We start from the raw sequence: 7,147 nt of genomic DNA, 5'->3' as shown, positions 1-7,147 counted from the left end.
GGCGGCGGGGTCGAGGCGCGGGCGAGCGAAGGCGGCGGCGGGCGCGCGGGCCAGGGAGGGGCCCGCCCTAGGCTCGGCGGGCTGGCGTCGATGTGGGGCTCAGGAGGCGGCGGCGAATCCAGAACTGCCACGTGGTGGCGGAGGGTGGAGCGGACACGTCCGGCCGGCAATTTTTCGTCTGGCGGCACGAGGAGAGGGAGAGGATAGGGTTTCATCCGGAATTTGGAATGGGGAGGACCTATTTATACATAGGAGGAGCTAGGAGGCTCCAAATTGAGCAGGGTTTGCGGCCACACGTTCATGATCGAACGACCGAGATGATGGAGGGGGTTTAGGTGGGTTTTGAGCCACTTTGGGGAGGTGTTGGGCTCCAACACACACGAGGCATTTCAGTTCCTCGGTTAACTGTTGGAGTATCAAACGAAGTCCAAATGGCACAAAACTTGACAGACGGTCTACCGGTAGTAACCCAAGGCCGCTTGGAAAGTCTCGGTCCAATCCGAGAACGTTTAACACCCGCATACGAAAAATAGACAAAAGGGGACGCCGGAGGACATAGGAGTGCCGGAATGCAAAACGGACAACCGGGAAAATGCTCGGATGCATGAAATGAACACGTATGCAAATGCGATGCACATGATGACATGATATGAGATGCATGACAAAGGCAAAAGCAAAACAAAGACAAAACCCAACAACGAGGAAATATCATAACTTAGTGCCGGTAATGGCAAGAGTTGTAATACAAATATGGCAGGTTACATATGGGGCGTTACACCAAGGCTACACCAAGCACTGGCTAAACTCCGGTTGCAATTGGATGGATACGGAGGCAAGGACGGACTTGGTGATCAATTAGCAAGACACAAGGTCACGACCACATCATCATCAAGCGTACGAAGGGGAACCGTACGCGCCCAAAGAATGGAATGACATGGCAATATAGGGGAGGAAAAACAAGGCTTGCTGGCATTGCCCTTTTCTGATAACAAGTAGCAGTAAGGGTTGCTAAAGGGATGAGATGGATGACACGATTTGGGATAGAGACAAATCTATCACTGAAATATTATGGGTGGGTGATGGAAAGATATCGATTCGATACCTGAGAATAACTCCTGGGAATGGTGTCTAGAACACTTGGCACCAGGGAATCACTCTGCTGGTACAAAGATGACGCGAAACACTGAAGAGTAGGCATGCAAAGAAGGAGGGTGCAGGTTGTGGATGGAAACCGATGCCACATACACTCATAAGATTAACTGTTAGCGACTAAATAATAATCTGTATGCATGCTTGTAACGCCCCGGACACACCCGCCGGTGGTCGTTACTCCTAGCGGGATGTGTCCGGGGCGTTACAATTGGTAATCAGAGCCTTCCCCGACCTTAGGAGCCCCCCTGCTTGATCGAATCGCTGGCGTTGTTGAGTCTAGAAAAATGTTTTGAGTCATTTAGGAATTATATATCAGAGAGTTTAGGAATTCTTTTTACTCCCCAGTCCCTTCATCTCTCTGGTGAGGCATCCTGATGTAGAGTTTTCACTCTTCTCTTCTCAAATTTCACTAAAAAAAATTAGGATCACGCGGGTATCTTGGAATTGTTCCGATCTATTTGTGACGAGAACATTGTTCTTGGTGCCTCCTGACATTTAGGGGTTGTGGCAGTGTCCCGGGGAGTTGAGCTCCGAGGTGTTGTCATCACAATTTTATCGTTGAGATTCTGGAATACCTGAGTTTCGCCGACATCGAAAATCTCTTTTATGAAGTTGTTGGTGAGATAACCTCGACGCCACCCAGTACTGGGGCGGGAGTTCGGGAGTATTGCCATAACTTATATAATGGATGCTTTTCGAAGGTTGAGGTAAATGATTTCTGAAGGTTTCTCGGTTTTGTGTTGAAGCATGGATACAGCTGGATGTAGGATTTGCTAGAATTGGGTGAGATATTATGCTTCCCCTGTATCCCCGACACCTGATTGCATAACTGGAAAGTTTCGGGAGTTTCATAGGTGGGAATTCTTGTAGCTCTAGTTCTTCTTCCGCGGATATTTGGTTTGGTATTAGGTAATCCTCACCAAGTATTCGTTCTTGTTCGTACCGGGTTGGTTTTATTCTTCTACCTCAATTCTAAGTGGCTTCTCAATTTATGGAAATGTGACCATTTCAATTGGAATGCATTCGTTCATTTTGTTCGGATGTGAAGACTATATGTTGCAATTTCAACCCCTTTGATTCAGCTTAAATATTTTTCTGTCAATGTGCTAATGGATGTCACCCTCTTCAGGATGGCTCCTCCAACACGCACGACTCCGAATCCTGATCCGCCACCACCACCTCCACCTCCGGAGGCATGGCAAGCTATGATGGCCGCAACCAATGCAAACATGCAGCTGATCATGCAACTTCTTCAAGAGTACAACCAAGGGAACTAGGGCCATGGCAACAATCAGAACCACTTTGCTACACTCAACCAGTTCCTTGCTAACCAGCCAAAGACATTCAGCAATTGTGTTGAGGAAACAGATGCTGATGATTGGCTCGTGGACATATGCAAGCATTTCGAGTGCAGTAACGTCAGGCCTGAGGACTTTGTCAAGTTCGCTTCCTTCCAACTCAAAGACCAAGCTGCAGAATGGTTTCAGCAGTACAAAGATTCCAGAGGAGGCCGTGTGATTACCTGGGATGAATTCCATCAAGACTTCAAAGCTCATCATATTCCTCAGACTGTGGTTGAAAGCAAGCGTGAGGAATTCCGCAGCCTGAAGCAAGGCACTATGTCTGTTTACCAATACAACATCATGTTTCAGAATTTCGCCCATTTTGCTAAGCAAGACGTCCCTGATGAGAAGAGCATGATATACCAGTTCGGGGGTGGTCTCAGATAAGAACTCTAGCTAGCTCTCGTCCTCTTTGAGCCCAAGAAGTACGATGAGTTTTACAACATGCCAGTGAAGTAAGAGACTGCTCAACTAAAGTGCGATGCTTCCAAGAAGCGAGTCAGAGATGCTACTCCTTCCTCAACTCAAGTGGCTAAGCAGCAACAGTATTGGCTGCCTCCTCCTCCGTTCCATCAGCCTTATCAGCAGAAGAGCAAAGGTGGCAGTGGATCTTCCCACCCACCCAACCATGGCTTTCAGAATAAGACTTCGTCTCAAGCTCCAAGATCAAGGGCTCCATATCACCGTTCGCTCTCGGAGGTCAAGTGCAACAAGTGCCAGCAGAAGGGTCACTATGCCAACAAATGCTTCAATCAGAGGCGTCTCCCTCCTCCTCCTCCTATGAGGTCTGCAAGTACAGCTGTGGTCAAGCATAACCCCAAGTACGCCAAGGTCAACTTGATGAATGCAGCTCAGGCAGAGGACTCATCAGATGTCATCATGGGTAACCTTCCTGTTAACGATATTCTTGCAAAAGTTCTTTTTGACACTGGTGCATCACATTGTTTCATCTCAAGACCTTTTGCATCTAAGCATGAGTTGGCTTTGCAAGTTTTGCCTAGACCGATAGCAGTTGTCTCTCCCGGTAGGCGCATGAATGCTAACTCTATGGTTCCGGATGTTACTATCACTTTGGGTGACTACAAGTTTCTGTATTCTCCTACTGTTCTTGGTGACTCGGATATTGATCTTATTCTCGGAATGGATTGGCTTACTAAGCACAAGGCTCAGTTTGATCGTGCTGCCAGGCAGATTCAATTGACTCATTCGTCTGAGGATGTTATTGTCTTTGCCGCTCGTGACGATACCATCTGTCTGTTTTCTCTCAATGGGAAGGGTGAACTGGATGCCATCTCTCAAATTCCAGTCGTTTGCGAATATCAAGACGTCTTTCTAGAAGAGCTTCCAGGAATGCCTCCACACCGGCCAGTTGAATTCGTCATCGATCTTGAGCCTGGCATGGAACCTGTTTGCAAACGTCCTTACAAGCTTGGACCTGAAAAGTTGAAGGAGCTGAAGAAGCAACTCGATATTCAAGAGCGAATGGGTCTCATCCGACCTAGTTCTTCTCCGTGGGGTTGTGGAGTTCTTTTTGTGAAGAAGAAGGATGGAACAGACCGACTCTCTGTTGACTATCGTCCATTGAACAAGAAGACTATAAAGAACAAGTACCCACTTCCCAACATCCACGAGTTTCTTGAACAACTCAAAGGTGCTCAAGTTTTATCCAAGCTTGATCTCTGCATGGGCTATCACCAGATTCAAATTTGTGAGCAAGATATCCCCAAGACGGCTTTCAGAACAAGCTATGGTTCATATGAATATACTGTCATGTGTTTTGGCCTCGTCAACGCTCCTCCGACATTCTCTCGCATGATGAACTTTATCTTCAACCACTACACAAATGACTTCGTCTTGGTCTACCTCGATGACATTTTGGTCTTTTCGAAGAACAAGGAAGATCATGCCAAGCACATGCGTTTGGTGCTGGATAAGCTCAGAGAACATCAGTTCTATGCCAAGTTTTCAAAGTGTGAGTTTTGGCTCGATGAGTTTCTCTATCTTGGGCATATCATCTCTGCCAAGGGCATAGCGGTGAATCCTAAGAAGGTGTCTGTAATTTTGAATTGGGAACCACCTCAGAACGTGAATCAACTCCGCAGCTTCCTTGGTCTCACAAGCTATTGTCGAAGGTTCGTTGAGAACTTCTCAAAGGTCGCGAAGCCTCTTTCAAACCTTCTCCAGAAGCACGTGAAGTACGTTTGGTCTCCTGAATGTGACATCGCTTTTAACACCCTGAAAGAGAAATTAGTCAGTGCTCCAGTTCTGACTCCTCCTAATGAATCCAACCCGTTTGAGGTATTCTATGATGCCTCTCTTCAAGGTCTTGGTGCAGTGTTGATGCAAGAGAAGAATGTTGTGGCTTCTACCGCTCGCTAGTTGAAGCCCAACGAGAAGAACAACCCCACTCATGACCTCGAGTTGGCAGCAGTTGTGCATGCTCTTTTGACTTGGAGACATCTCTTATTGGGAAGAAAAGTGGACATCTTCACTGACCACAAGAGTCTCAAGTACATCTTCACTCAGCCTAATCTCAACCTCAGGTAGACTCGTTGGGTCGAAATGAGTCAAGAGTATACTCCGAGCATCGAATATACTCCAGGCAAGGCCAATGTAATTGCTGACGCATTGAGCAGGAAGGCTTACTGCAACAGTCTGATTCTCAAGCCTTACCAATCCGAGCTTTGTGAAGATTTCCGCAAACTCAATCTGCAAGTTATTCCTCAAGGATTTCTCGCAAACCTCCAAGTCTCTCCTACTTTGGAAGATCATATTCGCGAGGCTCAACTTCTTGATGCTATGGTGAAGAGGTGAAGATTGGGACTGCCAAGAGTCAACCCAAGTACAAGTGCTATCGTCTTGATGACAAGGATACTCTCTTCTTCGAGGATCGCATTGTTGTGCCTAAAGGTGACCTTCGTAATGTCATTATGAACGAGGCTCACAGTTCACTCCTCTCTATCCACCCTGGAAGTACAAAGATGTACCAGGACCTCAAGCAGGCATATTGGTGGACTCGAGTGAAGCGTGAGATTGCTCAGTTCGTGAATGAATGTGATGTCTGCAGAAGAGTGAAGGCAAAACACCAACGACCAGCTGGTCTCCTCCAACCTCTTGCCATTCCAAAATGGAAGTTTGACCACATTGAGATGGACTTCGTGACTGGATTTCCAAAGTCCAAGTGTGGCAATGATGCTATCTTCATTGTCACTGACAAACTCACTAAAGTGGCTCATTTCCTGCCTATCAAAGAGTCTATCACAGCAGCTCAATTGGCAGAGCTTTATACCTCTCGGATTGTCTCTCTGTACGGCATTCCGCAGTTGATTTCTTTAGATCGTGGCAGCATCTTCACCTTGAAGTTTTGGGATTCTTTTTAGAAGGCCATGGGCACCAACATCCGTTTCAGCACAGCTTTTCATCCTCAAACTAGCAGTCAAGTCGAGCGTGTCAATCAGATTCTTGAAGATATGCTCAGGGCTTGCGTTATCTCTTTCGGTATGAAGTGGGAAGATTTTCTTCCATATGCCGAGTTCTCCTACAATAACAGCTTCCAAGCGAGTTCGGGCAAGGCCCCATTTGAAATTCTCTATGGCAGGAAGTGTCGTACTCCTCTTAACTGGTCAGAGACTGGTGAACGTCAACTTCTCGGAAATGACTTGATCACAGAGGCAGAAGAGATGTGCAAAGTCATTCGTGATAACCTCAAATCAGCGCAATCACGCCAGAAGAGCTACTATGATAGTAAGCATCGTGATTTGGCTTTCAAGATCAGAGACCATGTTTGCCTCCGCGTCTCTCCAATGAAAGGTACTCGTCGCTTCGGTATCAAAGGGAAGCTTGCCCCTAGATACGTGGGTCCTTTCAAGACCGTTAGCAAGTGAGGCGATCTCTCCTATCAACTTGAGCTTCCCTCCAACTTTGCATACGTGCACAACGTGTTCCATGTCTCTCAGCTCCGCAAGTGCTTGAAGACCCCTGACGGCACTGTCAACTTCGAAGACATTGATCTCCAAGAAGACATGTCCAATCGTGAGCACCCCGTTGCTATCCTTGAAGAAACTGAGCGCAAGACTTGCAACAAGTCAATCAAATTCCTCAAAATCAAGTGGTCACACCATTCCGACCGTGAAGCCACCTGGGAACGTGAGGATCACCTCCGTTCTGAGTACCCAGAGTTTTCCAGTCCTAGATCTCGGGATGAGATCCTTTCGTAGTGGTGGAGTGATGTAACACCCCGAATGTAATTTACCTTATCTGTACTCCAACTCTTGCCGTTTCCGGCACTAAGTTATTTCATTTCGTCGTTGTCGGGTTTTGTATCTGTGTGTTGTTGTCTTTGTCATGCATCTCATATCATGTCATCATGTGCATTGCATTCACATACATGTTCGTCTCATGCATCCGAGCATTTTCCCCATTGTCCGTTTTGCATTCCGGCGCTCCTATGTCCTCCGGTATCCCTTTCTACCTCTTTTCGTGTGTGGGGGTTAAATGTTTTTGGATTAGACCGAGACATGCCATGCGGCCTTGGTTTACTACCGGTAGACCGCCTGTCAAGTTTCATGCCATTTGGACTTCGTTTGATACTCCAACTGTTAACCAAGGGACCGAAAAGGCCTCGTTTGTGTTGCATCCCAACACCCTTCCAA

The sequence above is a fragment of the Triticum aestivum genome, chromosome 3A (assembly GCF_018294505.1).
Source record: "Triticum aestivum cultivar Chinese Spring chromosome 3A, IWGSC CS RefSeq v2.1, whole genome shotgun sequence".
NCBI classification, from domain to species: domain Eukaryota; kingdom Viridiplantae; phylum Streptophyta; class Magnoliopsida; order Poales; family Poaceae; genus Triticum; species Triticum aestivum.
Note: the sequence above shows the minus strand (reverse complement) of the source record.